Genomic DNA, 15,436 nt, shown 5'->3' on the forward strand with positions numbered 1-15,436 from the left:
AACTGCCTTGGTATGGAGACGTTGCAGAGGCAGGAGAGGGGGATAGTGTGAGAGATGCAAGGAGAAACAGTGAAAAAGCCAGGAAGCATTTGAACAAGCCCTGGGAGTGGGACTCAGATAAAAAAAAAAAAAAAAAAAAAGAAACAGGAGAAAGTGTGTCCCTAAAGCTCTGTCTGAAAGATGTTTAGTGCTGTAAATTGTCGCTGGTGTTTGATTCCTTCAGTGAGGAAGCAGTGGGGTTTATATGTTCTCTGTAAACAAACAGAACTGCATCAGCAAATATGATTTCATCACTGATTTTCCTTTTAATTGGGAAAAGCCTATAAGACCATGAATTTTGCTTAGTCAACAGTCATCTGTCACCATGTCCTAGTGTGCTTTAGATCTATGCTTAGCAAAGACAGTATTTTGAAGCTGCTTAAAATTAGCCATGTTATATTAGGCTGTCCTGTATATAGGGAAGTTTTTCTAAACTTCCATTCTTTATTGGTTATAAGTTATTAAATCATGTTGTTTGGCATTTAAAAAATGTCACAATTTGCAAATGAAAATCCATACCTAGTTTAATACCATATTTACATGAATAGAAGACAACTACCCAGAATTTATAAATTTGTTGTAATTTTCCAGGTATAGAATCTAATTATTGGAGGTCTGCATTGAATTTGTCCCCCTCATACTGCTTCAGCAGAGAATACAAATCTGGGAGGTCAGATGGCCCTCTTGCTTTCTGCCTCCTCCAGCTTATTCCCCCTGCAGCCCCTTCTCCTCCTCCTTACTGTCAGACCTTGCTCTGCTTAAGCCTGTGGAAGTGAGGGGCAAATTTAAAAACATTGACCTTGAAATAAACATACCTGTAGTAGTTCACATATAGGCAAATTACTACGGGTACCTATAGACTTAGTTCATCCAGAATTGATGCAATTTACCTTTTTTGAAACTGCTGCAAGTTTTAGCACAGGTACTCCATAAACACGCTTTTATGCAGCATTTTTGTACCTAAAGGCTCATCATTTTATAACTATTGGGCAGGGCCTCAGCAGAGTGAACAGTATTGCAAACCATAGTGATGCTACAGATCAGCACTGTTCAGTATGTGTGTATATTCCAGATATTCTCACAAAAGATCCATTGCTAATTAGCCCCCACTTACAGCTGAAACTGCGAATTCTTGTCACGAGTCCTAGTATTTAAAAAAAATGTATATACAGATGAGGCACAGGGTGAGCTTGTCCAGCTTCACCTCATAGAGAACAGGGCTACATTAATCATACGCAACAGACTGAGAGAGCAGCAGAGAGATTCTAAGTGAACTGTTTGAGGCCCTGTTTTGTGATGTTTGCCAGACATATAGGGTGTTTATAGATGTGATCCTGAAGACTGGGGGGGGGGTGGGGTGGACTATAATTAGTGCAACTAATTGATTAGCACTCCAAGAGCTTCGCTAATTAAAGCACCCGGAGTGTCATGTATATTAGTGTCCCTGCACTGAAAAATGGTGGCAGGGTGCTTTGAATTAAAGATTATCCAATGAGCTTTAGTTTAAAGTGCCCCACTGCCATTTTTCAGTGTGGGGACACTGATATGTGTGATACTGGAGTCTGCTGGAGCACAGTAATTACTGTGCTTCAGTAGACTCAATTAATTGAGTCTTCTCCTACATGCTGTAATTACAGCAAATCAGAACAGCCTCTCTGCACATGTATAAGAGCCCTCAAGGCTCGAGGAAAAAACCAGGAATGATTGGAAATGGGAAAGAAAGGTACAGCTCGGTTGTGGGAGTGAAAAGAAGTCAAAATGTATTCAAGGTACTGGCTTATGACGACTTGAAAAAAGAATCGGCACAGAGGGGGACTCTACTCAATGGACACTATCATATATCTTATTTGGGTAGGTTACACTGACCTATCTTTGTGGTAGATTCCCATCAGCATGTTTGCCTAACATGGACCATATGTTTTGTACTCATGCTTAGTGTTGGCTGCAGTTAATCAATTTTTTAGTTGGTTTCCATTACTGACATGCTGCTTTTGGTAGCAGTTTAATGATAAAAAGTTCATTTAATAAGGTTTCCTTGGGTGCATCTACATGTGCAACTAATGTGGAGCAATAAACTCTGGTGTATATCATACTGGAGTTTGTTGCTCCCCGGTGTGTTGAGCCAGGTCAGAGCAGCCCTGCTGCCAGCTCAATGCTGTGGAAAGGCTGGGTGGGGCACAAGGGTGCTCAAGTGTGAGGTTAGCCAGCAGGCAGCCCCTGCACTGAAGCACTCTCATGCCCAGCCAGCCAAGTTGGCATCTACACGTGCATTGCTAGGCACAAAGAGACTCCACAGCAGGATATTACTTGTATTTAAAAGTACTAACCTGCTGCAGAGTTAATGAGTTTCCTGAGGTCTAATAGGGTTACATGTGTAGATGCCAATCCATTTACTGTGGAGCTAATAAGACAACTCCACAGTAAATGCCTCATGTAGACATGACCCTTGTGTGTAAATATAAGACAAGGGGATTTTTTCCTCATTCTGATTCGGGAAAAAGTCTTGTATTTTTTTTTTAAAGTTAATATGGTATGTTTTTATCTGCTGGGTTGCTTTCACCCTGATTCAAGAAAGTACCTATTCAGAGAAGCACTTACATAGTACAGGGTTATGCTCTATTGAAGACTGTGGGACTCAGCTGTGCTTAAAGTTAAGCAACTCTAAGTGTTTTTTTTTCTGAACCAAGGAAATGACATTAAAATAATCACAGTGGATTAAGTCTCTTATTTTGCTTGTTTTTAATCTCTTACTACTTGTTCTTTGACATCTGCTTGTACAGAATTATTGGTTTGACTGACACAATTTAGAATCCTTTGCATCTCACAACTAATGGAATTGGCTTCTCAGTTGTATTTATTTAGGAAAACAAATCTCACTTGGGTTTTAAATCATAATTTGAAAAGATACCTTGCTTCTGTTTTTACTGTGTTAAATGATGGTTAAGCTGTAGGTTGTAAGACTGGCTTCTGACATGTATAGTACTATTTTTCATAAATATATTTTATATAGCTGATGTAATGTCTGAATAAATAGCGTAAAAATATTCAAGCATCAGTTTGAATTTAACTATAGGCATCGCTAGAACTAGGAATAGGAGAAACAGTTATTGAATATTTTATTTTAATACATTTATACCTGTGTACCCAGTTATCACTTAGTTCTCACTGTTGTGGGCTTAGCGTCTTAGGTGCCGTTAAAATTCTAGATAAAGAATGATATTTGAAACCTAAAATTCAGCTTGGGCCTGAATGTGCAATTACCAAACTGACACAAATCCAAATCCCCTTGAGTTATAGGGTGTTCAAAATCTAGATAGGAACTTTATAGCTTGGGCACCTTAAGAGTAGAGAAATGTGGTTCTGAGAGTTAAAAACCATACGGGCAAACGTGATTGTTCTAACTAATATTCTGATGCATTGTGACCAATTGAAGATACAGTAATATTTCTGACTGTTAAGGTTAAAGAACATACTTTGGCCATGTTTTAGCATGACTACCTCAATAGATTGCATTCAGCCTTTCTTATGTGGGGAACTATGAAAAGCCTTATCTTAGATTTTGAAATAATACAAGATAAGTGCATGTTGTCTGCCAGTTAGAGCTTCTTTGGTTACAACTTTCATTTTCAAAGCTTTTCTGTGAACATGTCATCTATATCATTCCTTCTCATCTTTTGTATACAGGAGCCCTGCAAGTTACCTCTTTGTGCTACCCACATGTAAAGCTGAACAAGGGTCTAAAACTTTTATGCGTGTTGCAAAAATCAGACAAAGGGTACGTATAACAAACTTTTTATGTTAAGGATGAACTGGGAACAATTTTGGAACAAAATGATTTTTAAAAGCCAAATTCACAATAGTCAAATATTTCAGTACACATTTTAGTACAACAAGCTTTCTTGTAATATTTCTTAGCGCTCCTCTGAGGGCACGTCTACACAAGATGCTTTATTCAAGATTAGAGCTAATTACTACATAGTAAGCATCACAGTCTACATATGCAGATGTTTATTATGCAGTAATTGTCTCTAATCATGAATAAATTTGCTACCTGCAAATGCAAGTAGCAAGTTAACTCTCGATTATGTATTGCGTGGTGGTGCATGTGTAGATGCCTGACCAGGAGCAAATTTGCTTCTAGTCAGCTGGGCAACAGGGTGAGAGATTGCTTCCTGCCCCTGGGAGGTGCATGCTACCAGGGCAGGCTCCACCACTAGAACATGGGTGAGGACAATGTCACCCTGCCCCAACAGCATTGAGCTCCCAGTCCCCATTCAATGGTTGCAGAGCTGGGGTTGGGAGATTCTTATTTCCCAGCCTGAGGCCTCTCATTGCAGGGAGAACTAAGAGATCATGGAGCTGGTGCTGAGAGAGAAGAATCTCCCAGCCCAAACCCTGTGACTGTGGGGCTCGGGCTGGGACATAAGGATCTCTCAGCCCAGGCCCCACTATCGTAGAGTAGGGTGGGGAGCTCCCTCCTCCCCACCCAGGCTTCAGTGGCAGAGCCTGCCCTGGCAGTTCCTGGGGGCAGGAATCAGTGTCCCAGCTCCTACCAGGAGATAACTATCTCTTGGCCCCGTGCTCCCTTCCAGCCCCTGCGCTAGTACCCAGGGGGGCTAGAGCTCCCCCTGGCTGCTGCAGGGGCCCAGGGCAGGGCTGCAGGGAGCAGAAGTAGTCTGCTGCTAGAGGCAGCAAATCTGCTCCTGAATGCCTGCATGTGTAGGAGCGTGCCTGAGAGAGTTTACTCTAGAGTACTTTACTCCAGAGTAAACTGCTCTCAGATTATTTGCATGTGTAGACTTGCTGTCATGGCAGGGTCCTATAGGAGGGCCGTGATCTCCTTAAGGCCCTCTCTCCGTGCCAATTCGGCCCAAGGGCACCCTCGAATCTCGCCCGCCACGTCTTTGCTGTTTAATATATGTTGGGAGGCTGCCTTACGACTCCCTGGGCATGGATAGCTGGGACCTCTGTCCCTGTGTGTTCCCGGACACCCTGGGGGTCTCCCGGTATGATGGGTGCTCCCCAGGCACCCTAGCCTTATGGGCTACGCGTGGCTCCTACCACCCCTAATACCATGCCCCAAGCCTTGCTGATGGGATAGACGCTGGTATGTCTCTCTATACTATTGCCCCTTTCTAGGCTTTCACTGGGCCCACTCCAGGCTCTCTCTAATACAGTGTCCCTCACTGGGACTCTTAGTAACACCGCCCCTCTCTTGGGACTCTTGAGGCCCACTCTGGGCCTTCTCCAAAATAATCTAGTCCACTTTGGGATGTCCTCTCGAGCCACCGGTCTTTTAGGCCCACCGCACTACTAACCTCTCGTTGGCCGGGCGCACTGTGCTGCTATCCCCTTTTCCTGGGGACCACCGCAGCACTGCCCTTCTCTGGGGCGCTGTGCTGCTAACCCCTTTGGTCTGGGTCCACCACAGCACCCTGCCCCTATCCTGGGTTTTTCCGTAGTGCTAGCCTGTTACTGGGCTCACTACGCCCATCCTGGGCTTCTCAATCTGGCCCCTCTTGGGCCTCTCAAACATTGCCCCTCTTGGGCCTCACAATGGTCCCCCTTCTCTGGGACCTTCCAGGCCCCGCTGGGCTCCTTAATAATACCGCCCCCTGTTTGGGGCTCTCTATGCCCAGCCTGGGCTTCCTAATAAAATCGCCCTTCTCTTGGGACTTGCTGTGCCCACGCTGGGCTCTTTAAATGCCCCTCTCTAGGCTGGGGTCTACACACCCCGCAAGTTGCGCCCCTCACTGGCGCTAGGGCCCCCACACCACTGTTGGTCCCTTTGAGGATAATGTGCCCTCTTGGCGCTAGGGTTCCCCACACCTCTGGGGTCCCTATGAGGCCTCCTCCAACCCCTATAGCCTCACCCAAACCACCGGTATCAAAGCCTGAACATAAACTCAAGCCTCCTGGCTATAACTCAAACATAAGGCACTGGGCCATAACAACATAAGCCTCCTGGCTGTAACCCAATATCATTGCTCCAGCCTCTGGAGCTCTTGCGAGCTATATTTGCTGTTAAACTTTTTCTCCCATCTTAACTGCAGGAGCTCCTGCCCCTCTGGCTGCTGGTAGGGAACTGCTAGCCAGGCCTCAGCCTGGCCTCAGCCTTTATGAGGGCCAGGCCCTGCCCCCTTCTGGCCAGCTGAATCTTATTAGTTGCCCCGGCAACTCACAGCTGTGCTCATTATGTTCTGCCAGTGCTCTCTCCCTGGCAGTTTCTCCTCTCTAGGAGCAGGAGCAGCGAGGTGCGCCGCGACACTTGCCCAGTTTGTTACCTTCAGAACTGGAAGCAGTATATCCATGATTGCCTGTTGTTGTGGGCAAACTGATATTAGCATGCAGGCAGATTAATTAGTAGTGCTAATTAACCAGTCCACAATACAAAGCAATTGAAGCTGCATGTTGCTTCTTGATCAGGAGGTTATCTTACATGAGCAGAACAGTGTGTTTGTGAAAGCCACTACCTGGTGTAGTAGGTTGTGTAGACATGTCCTGAATGCACACCATATTTGTAATTACTATAAACTTGCAAAGTTTTTACAATAATAATACTACTGCACTCTTGATAGGAAAGTAGGGTTGGAAGGGACCTCCATGAGTCCAACCCCTGCTTGAGGCAGGCTCATCCATATCCAAACCATCCAATACAAACTCATTGTCTAACCTATTAGCAAAACTACACAATCAACCTTGACACAACTACAAGACATCATACCATTTTTGCATTTTCCTTTGTGGAAATATTAGTGTGTATTTTGCTTTGCAACTGTGCTATTCTGATCAGAGAGATGTTTTCAGCCTAGGTCATCACCAGAGGCTGGTCCTGTTCTATATTGTGGAGATCCATACCTGTTCTGTTCTGGAGATGGGTTGCCTTACATGACTGGAGGGTGATGCAATGCTGCCTGTGGAAGCACGTAGTTCACTGAGTCTTTGACTGGGCAACCTTAATGTGCTTCCATTATTTTGGACTCAGACTGTAAGACTCAGTTAAATGAAAAGAGAGTGAGAAGTATTTTCTTTTGGGTTTCTCTGTGGCACAAAACTTTCCCCTCAGCCCCTTGTGGGGTTACACTCTTTATTGCTTTTACCACGTTAGTATAATAAAGGTTTAAAGATCAACAGTTGTTTTTTTAAACAAAAACCAAAACCATACGTTGAGAGAAGTTCTGTGCCTTGAATACCCTTTGAAAGGGTAATAATGTCAGTGAGATGGGGGAACCTGAGTGTGGAGTGGCCTTCCCATATTCATGGATTTGGTGAATATTCAGCAACTAATGTTGAATATTAGTTTTATTTAAATTATGTCAAGGAGACGTGTGCCATGCATTATTATAGCAATTATGAACTGGGTGGTTGTTGAACAGGTTTTTTTTGGAGGTACATTTCTTGTAAATGTAGTTAAGAATAATTTGTTTGGAAGAAATGAGGTTTGGATTCAGCCATGACTCAGAAATAAAATGTGAGTACATAGGGAGATAAAGACCTCTATCATTTAAACCAAGTTACTAAATAAAAAGTATATTCCTCAGTCTGCTGATTACTTTTACTTTTAAATTCTTTATTTTTAAATTAATCTGGGAAAATGCAACAGTATAGCATAAGTTGTATGTCATTATCTAGTTATTTATTCACATCAGTATGGATAGATTACATTAAATGAACTCCATTTACCAAAGCAAAGTAGTAACAGAATAATCCTCCCCAATACCCAATAACACAGACTTCACTCCCAGTGGAACAAATTCACAGACATATAGCACTAAGGTTAATGATATTTTAGAATTAGCTGGCAGAATGGTCTATTAAAATAATATGTTGCACTAAAAACTTTAAATGCTAAATGTCCATTAAAGTAATCAAATATTAATATGCCTCAGTGCTGCTCAAGGTGAAAGACAAAAATGAATGAAGAAGCATATCAAGAATAAGGCAAATTGACATCATTTATGTTATATGACATTGAATATATTGGCCAACAGTACAATACAGGAAACTAGACAAAGACAGTTATCTGTTATGATATTTTATCTACTTTTCTGGAATTTTCTCAACTCTTAGCTATTCAGCAACATTCAAAATATTATATTTTTGTTTAATATGTACATAGACAGTTCCATGTTAACACTAACTTCAGAAAAGAGAGAGATTTTTTTTCCTTCTTCACACACTCTAAGTCACAGTACATATTCACTAAAAGGGATGAAGATGACTTTAGTAGAGTATTTAGTTAATTCTTGTACTTCATTTTTCTAGTGGCTTGTCCATGATTTTTTTCCAAATATTTCATTAAGTGGGACTTCCACAGTCTAATACCTACCTGGCAAGAAGCATCTCTTTTTCCCTTTTCAATTTAATCTCATTGTGCAGAGTTAGCATCTGAAATGTAGTAAGAGGAGAACATCACTGAGCATTGAAACAGTAGAGACTCAGAGGAAAGTGTATCACAAAACCCATAGAATATGCAGTTTCTGTAGTGCCTGCAAGTTTTAAAGTCTCCTATCCAAGCTCAGATATAGCCAAGCACTGCTTGGCTTATTTCTGGAGATCGTCACACAAATCGGTATAGGTATAGGTCCTATGTAAGCTTAAAGAAATGCCACTTTCAAAGGACAAGTGCATTTATCGTTAACAATTGTTGAGTACACAGTGATTGAAAATTTATGTCATGTAGTATATAAACTGTTACTGTCTTTGGCTTGTCACAATAATAAAAACAATGTATAGTGTTTGAATGACCCAGATTATTAAAAATAGTTCATTTGGACAGCTCTGATTTTGTTGTTATAGTTTCACAATCTCATCCATTCTTGATGTGACATCCTTAGGTTTCTGACAGGTGATACACTAAATATGTGAATAACTGGTTAATCATGCCTTAAGTTCATTCACATGTTCATTCAATTAATGGTGTGATAAAACAGGGAATAAGCCACAAAGTTATTACACAAAATAGGTTTACTAACATTGTGGCTGGTTCCCATCACTTCTTAAAGTGAATGTGTGGCCAGTGCTCTCAGTTTCAGGAGCACATCACAATCTTTCAAGACTCCAGTGCACTCCACAAGGTAGGGAGCACTTGTCAGCTGACCAAGGCTTCTAGCCATGGGAGTGCATTAGAGCTAAGCTTGCTACTTCCCAGTGCAATGGGCAGCTTGGGATCATGATCCCAGGGTTCCCCTGTACTGGCATCATGGCACAATTGTGATCTGGTCCCAAATCCCACAATTGTGCCTCCTGCCATGCCTGTGTAGAATAGCCCGCCATGCATGTATACTTTGTCCTGTTCATCTTATATCTGCTGCAGATACACAACAGTATTTTTTCAAATGGAATAGGAAGCCATGTAATGTAAAGTAATAATCCCTACTTTTTTGCAGTAAAGAGCATCAGATCTCTGAATATCTCCAAACGGTAGCAAGGCTCTCCTTTAACCAGGGTCAACAAAGAACTACTGGACCATGGAGATGTGATGTTTACCTGGTCTTCTAGAGTAAGCAGGAAGGAATGATCATGCCACCCTTCTTTTTCATATCTCAGTAATGTCATGGATGTCTTCTGGTCCTTCAAACACTGCAAAAGCACAGTGATGGACTGACTTGGTTTAAAATTATGGGGACAATTGTTATAACCCCTTTGTGACAGAGGTCATAAATTGTCCAATAAACCAATTGACACTAACTGGTAGGTTAAACATGAGAGTGCTATGACCTGTTGGGATGCAGGCTGAAAGACAACATTACTGAACTGTGTCCTAAAACCAATTTGCCTGAAGATTTTGAACATGGACCTATGTTTTTCCACATTTGAAGTAGGGTTATCTGTGGATAAGCCTTGCTTGTGTTCTTGCTGTGTTAAACTTCTTTTTTCAAGGGTAAGTAGGCATTATGTACAGACAGTGACTTAACTAAATAATATCTGTATCCACTTCTCAAACAGAGAGGGATTAACCAAATACTGGCATCTTCCTGACCTCTCAAAAGCTGGAGAAATAGAAATGGGGGAGAGGGGGGATGAATTATTGAATTATTAAATGACTTCCAACATTCTTCTGCTGACAGCATTTTTCATAAAGTATTATGTATTCAAAAACTTGTTTAACCTCTAAAAGTTAAGCATAATCATAACTAACAAGGTAACTTTTTGCAAGGGCTGAAGGGCTGACTAAATAAATTGCTAAAACATTAATATATACAATATTTTCCTTATTCCTCTCTTTCTGTGCCTGGTCTAATTAAGGATAGATCCATAAAACAGATGTGTGGTTGGATTTTAGCACCTGGACAAAATCTTATTAACTTCACTGGGACGCTGCATGGGGTCTATCATGCCTCCATGACCAGTAAATTGTACAAGACCTACATTTTGACTTTGCAATGGAGGTGCTCACAATACATAAATTTAAGGATATGTGCATGTTGCTCCAGGCCCAAGACTATAAGCTTTTGGGGGCAGAGGCCACTTTCCAAAGTTTTGCAATAAAAGTAACATGCATTTAAAATAATTAAACTTGACCATTTTGAACAATTGTGGATGGTCCTGCTTTTAGCAAGGGATTGGACTAGATGACTGGATGATCTCCTAAGGGTTCTGTTCAGCCATATTTTGCTATAACTGTTATCTGTATGTTTACTTTCTTATGCCTTGCTCTGACTGAAACCAGAGAGCCATGCAGAGGCTTCAGGTTTGGATCTGTGTTAGTAGACTCTGAGGCTAGATTGGGGCCTTACAGTTTAATGTTTAGCTTTTTTGAACTTCAATTTTCCCCATCAGAAAAATATGGATAAAATATTCATTTTTGCATATCCAGGTCTTTGAGATTTTTTAATGGAAGGAATTATGGAAGTGCAAAGGAATCTCATTAACAATAATTGTGACTTTAATCTACTTATTTGTATTATGAAAATGATGGGTAAAATTGTATGTAAAATTACACAAGAGGTGTTATTTATAAAAAGGGAAAAAACAGAAGGGATACTGTCCCAAGGGCACAGGACCAGGAGAGGGGGAAGCCATGTTCATAGGCAAACCCCAGACAAAAGTAAAAAGAAAAGAAAACAACAACGTACCTGTTGTAGGGGCTGGGAGGAGCAAGGAAATGCGTGGTGGGAAACCACCCGCACAGTTCATCAGCTGCGCTCATATCCAGCTGGAACTGGGTGACGTCACAAGGAGACACCACTCGGCAGAGATAAAGAGTGGCCCTGAAGGCACTGGGAGGACACTGAGGACTGGAGGACTGGCTGGGAACCATCAGGCAGAAGGCATCCAGCCGCTGCAGCTGGCAGCAGCAGTGACAGCAGCGGCAGTGAAAGTGGAGGCAGAAGAAGCTGCAAAGGATCCCCGAGCCGGAGGAGACTGGTGGGTATCGAAGAGGCCGGCAGGGAGGCTGGCAACGGCAACGGTAGCGGCAGCTCTGATTAGAGGCAACGGGGGCTGCAGCTCCCGGTCAGAGGTGGAGCTCGGAGGAGGAGAGAGAGACCCCGGCTGGGGTGAAAGCACGGGTCCCGACCCAAAGGGTGCCTAGCCTAGGGACGTTGGGGGCTAAGGGTTTATGGAGCTCTCACTGAGGGTGCTCCATTTCCTTCGGCATTCTCTCTCCCTTTTTTGTTCTTTTCTGTAGTACCTCTCTGGTAGTCACAGTGTTGGTTTTGTTCATTTTTGTTTCACGTTGGGTGTTTTAGGGCAAAGAGGTTTAGGGTCAAGACATTGATAGTGTTCCCCTTTAGGGCTCATCTATTTTGGTCCCCTTTGTGAGGGTAGATAAGTGGAGTCCTTAGCACCAGGCAAGGGTGGCTGGGACCCTGTCAAAGGGGTAGAGAGGAGTCACGCAAGAATGTGCCGGGGGCTACTGCCAACAGACGCAGAAGGCTAAGGGCATTGGAGAAGACAAGCCCAAAAGCTGAGGGTCTCCAGACCTTTTTACTGGGGTTTGGCCAGGGCCCTGGGTGGTCGTTGTTGAGAGGCAATGCGGAGATCAGGAAATATACCAGTAGGGGGTAGCCACAAAAAGACTCGGAGGCCTGTCTCAAAGGGTGGCGCATGGTCAGGGTGTTGGGGAGGTTGGAGCCCCGTGAACGTCCACCGAGATGCGTGATGGCTCTGGAGGCACCCTCAAAGGGGACCCCCTCCACTGAAGAACTATTCAAACTCGTGGCAGGCGAGTTCGGGGGTCACCCTGAAGACAGCCGAGGTGCCCTCTGGTGTCTGCACGTAGGTCCCTGGCAAGCTAGATCAGCTGTTCGGGTGAAGGCAGTGTGGGAACATACAATAGACAGGAGGTGGGCACAGATACAAAGACAGCAAGAACATACTTATGAGGATGTAATGTTTAATTGAGACAATGGAGGAAAGTTTAGTTGAATAGTGTGTATGGTTTAAACATTCTGGGGTGTAATTACTAGTGCTGTGCAAAGCTTTAGTCCCTAATTCAATTCAGCAGAGATTCAGTCCGATTCAGTGGCCAAATCTCCGAATTCAAATTGAATCAGAGGACCTTTTAATCTCTCTGAATCGAATTGGAACCCTCTGAATCAATTCATAGAGCTTCGGAAAGATTTGGAGATTCAGTCATAGAGACAGCTTTAAATGTTTTTTCTACATACCTCTAGGTGGCAGGGGGTTCATGAGTGCTGTGATGCTGGGGCACGTAGAGTGTCCCATAGGAGCATAGGGGGCTCCCCAGCATGCTCGACAGCAGATCTGGAAGTAGACCAGAAGCACTTCCAGTCCGCTTTCAGGTCTGCCGGGTAGTGTGTGGGGGGGGACCCCCCCATGCCCTTCAAGCCCAGTGACTGGTGCCTCCTGGGTCTGGGGGATACCCGGGGTCCCCTGCGGCCAATTATCAAGCTGGGGGGGCAGTGTGCTCCCCGGCAGACCTGGAAGTACTTCCCGTCCACTTCCGGGTTTGCTGCCAAGCACATGGAGTGGGATACTCTATGTACCAGCATTCATGAGCTTTGCAAGGTATGTAGAAAAAACTTTTAAAGCTGTGCCTATGTCCAAATTGCTGGTTCTCTGAATCAGCATTGAATCTTCAGATTCAGATTCAGCCGAATCTGAATCAGGGACAGTGATCCAAATCAACTAATTGAATCACTGTCCCTGATTTGGGCCGAATCTGAATTGAATAGGGCCCACTTCACACACCCCTATTAATTATGTGAAAATGCAATTGTATGTATTAATTTTTTCTTGCTTTTAGAAGGAGACAATACTGCAATGTTAACAGTTACAAACAATTGAATTGCACCAAATAATAATGCTGAAAACTTCATCAAGAGCAATAAATGAATAGCAGAACTACAGGAGTATACCGCACGCTGCTAAAATGTGAATTTACACAATACATTGCTATTGGGCTTGCCTGGCATTATGGGAACATAGCAGATGTCAATTTACCTGTATAATCACAGGATAATTTAGTACAATTAGCACGTGAAGTATTTCGATATCTCTCTATAGCAAACTCATAATTGTAAAGTAAATGTGTACTTACCAAGATGTTGCTTTGCCCCGAGTGGTCATGTATGAATGCTCTCTACCCTGTCATTATGCATCTGCTCAAGAGTGCAGAGTTGGTGAGCTTTAATTCAATATGTTGATAAGTGTAATGTAATGTACAGTGGAAGGCGAAGTTAAATACTTCGTTGCCTTACTGCCTTCAAAATTAACAGCATCAACTCAGGAAAGGGGCCTGAGCATTGGTGTGGGCTGCTCATTGAAGTCTTCTTCTCAGTAGGTACACATAGTCAAAAAGCACAGAAAATACATAGGAGAATAACAAATGGAAGTGTCAGAAGGATGGCGTATATTAATTGTGTATAAATACCATATTTCATGCTGTATGTGCCCCATATTTCTGATAAAAAAGTTAGGATTTTCATAGATCTGATGTATAAATAGACCCACATTTTATAATGATCCATTTGTAAAAAATTCCATGTACGTTAAGTCTTCTCTTGTAGCAGGAAGAATTCAGGATGAACAATTGTCGCCATTATTGTTTCTGATGATGGTTATGCTAACTACCACAAGCTATGGGTTACATAATGAAAAATTTCATGAACACAATTTAAAATCCCTGTCATTTTCATCTTCAGAAGTGTGAGCCCCGAACAGTTCTATCCAGTCATCCAAATGCTTAATTTGATCATCAAAAGTTTAAATTTCAGTTTATATCAGAAGTTTCATGTAATTAGTGTGACTGTCCCTCAGGCCTGTTTCAACCAACTTTGAAACAATATTTTTTTAGTTCAAAGTATTTATATGGTGTAGAAGTTGAGGTGGAAATTTAAGGATAAATATTTGGCTTCAAACTTGGACTTGTATATCATGAAATACAGTATATAAGAAATATATAACATTATGGTATAAATGCAAAGTTGGCCTCATCTGGATTATGACTGTACATTAGTGGTCACCCGCACATGCATTATAGAGTGGCATTTGCAGTGAGTGATGAAAATATTTAAGGTTTTGGAGGTGCTCTTGTGAAGAGAGTTCAAGAAAGACTGGGATTGTTTGTTTTATGTAAGAGATGAATAAGAGGTATGTGACATAAACCTGAGGCCAAGAATATATACAAGGACTGGTACAGTGTGATAGGTTGCATAAGCCCTAGGCTGTAAAGGCCATGAATGTGTCAATGCCTGGAAGAGCTGTTTCTCCAGCTGTAGTGAGCAACTGAGTGATAGCAACAGTGATAACAGCCTGCAGTCCAGGCGGGGTGAGGTTGCTGTCAGAGAGGCTGTGGAAGCCTCAAAAAAGCTCATTTAAAATATTCTGGCAAAAGGATATCCATGGAATAAACCAGGAAATTGTAGAAGGTGGGTAGATGAGCCATAACAAACAGCTACAAGGTATGACACATAGGACAGAAGCTCAGGAGACTGATGTCTTGAGGGCCTAAGTGGCCTCGAATAGCCATTGAGGGAGAGGTTGAGGGACTAAATTCCCCTATACATAGAAAAGAGAGCAGGGCCTTCTGTTCCTTCTCTTTCATTTCACAATAAGGAGATGGTTAATTATGCTGAGCTGTGATTTTTGTGGTTTTTGTGTGCCAAAAACCATCACCAAATTCAAAGGTGATGGTTTTTGGCAGAGACTAGAGCTTCTTGTCATGGGATTTTCTTGAAGCAAAGAAATTAACAAGATTTAGGGGGAAATGTAAACTCGTATAGATAATAAGAGTGTCCAAGGTTCTAACAAACTAAAAGAGCCTTCTGGAAGTGATATGGTAAATATGCATCAGGGTGTAAGCCAAGCTCTAAGCCAAACTGCTAGGAGGAGTTCTCTTGGGGCATGCCTGGTAGAGGATTATTCTAGATTGGTTGAGTGGCCTAGGGTGGAACAGCAAGGAATTAAGCTGCTGGATCTTGAAGGCCTA

At 42.5% G+C, this 15,436-nt stretch overlaps 1 long non-coding RNA gene across 2 annotated transcripts in view; it reads left to right on the plus strand.

Annotated features, from left to right (window-relative positions):
- The window catches only part of LOC109281061 (uncharacterized), a 61,684-nt gene extending 51,473 nt beyond the window's left edge, over nt 1-10,211 (plus strand). For both annotated transcript variants that reach the window (XR_002087585.2, XR_002087586.2), the window contains 2 exons: nt 3,724-3,814; nt 9,429-10,211. This is a non-coding gene — a long non-coding RNA (uncharacterized LOC109281061). The remainder of the gene's footprint in view (nt 1-3,723; nt 3,815-9,428) is intronic.
- The last annotated feature ends 5,225 nt before the right edge of the window (nt 10,212-15,436 follow it).

This window comes from Alligator mississippiensis, chromosome 5 (assembly GCF_030867095.1).
Source record: "Alligator mississippiensis isolate rAllMis1 chromosome 5, rAllMis1, whole genome shotgun sequence".
In the NCBI taxonomy this organism is placed as follows: Eukaryota; Metazoa; Chordata; order Crocodylia; family Alligatoridae; genus Alligator; species Alligator mississippiensis.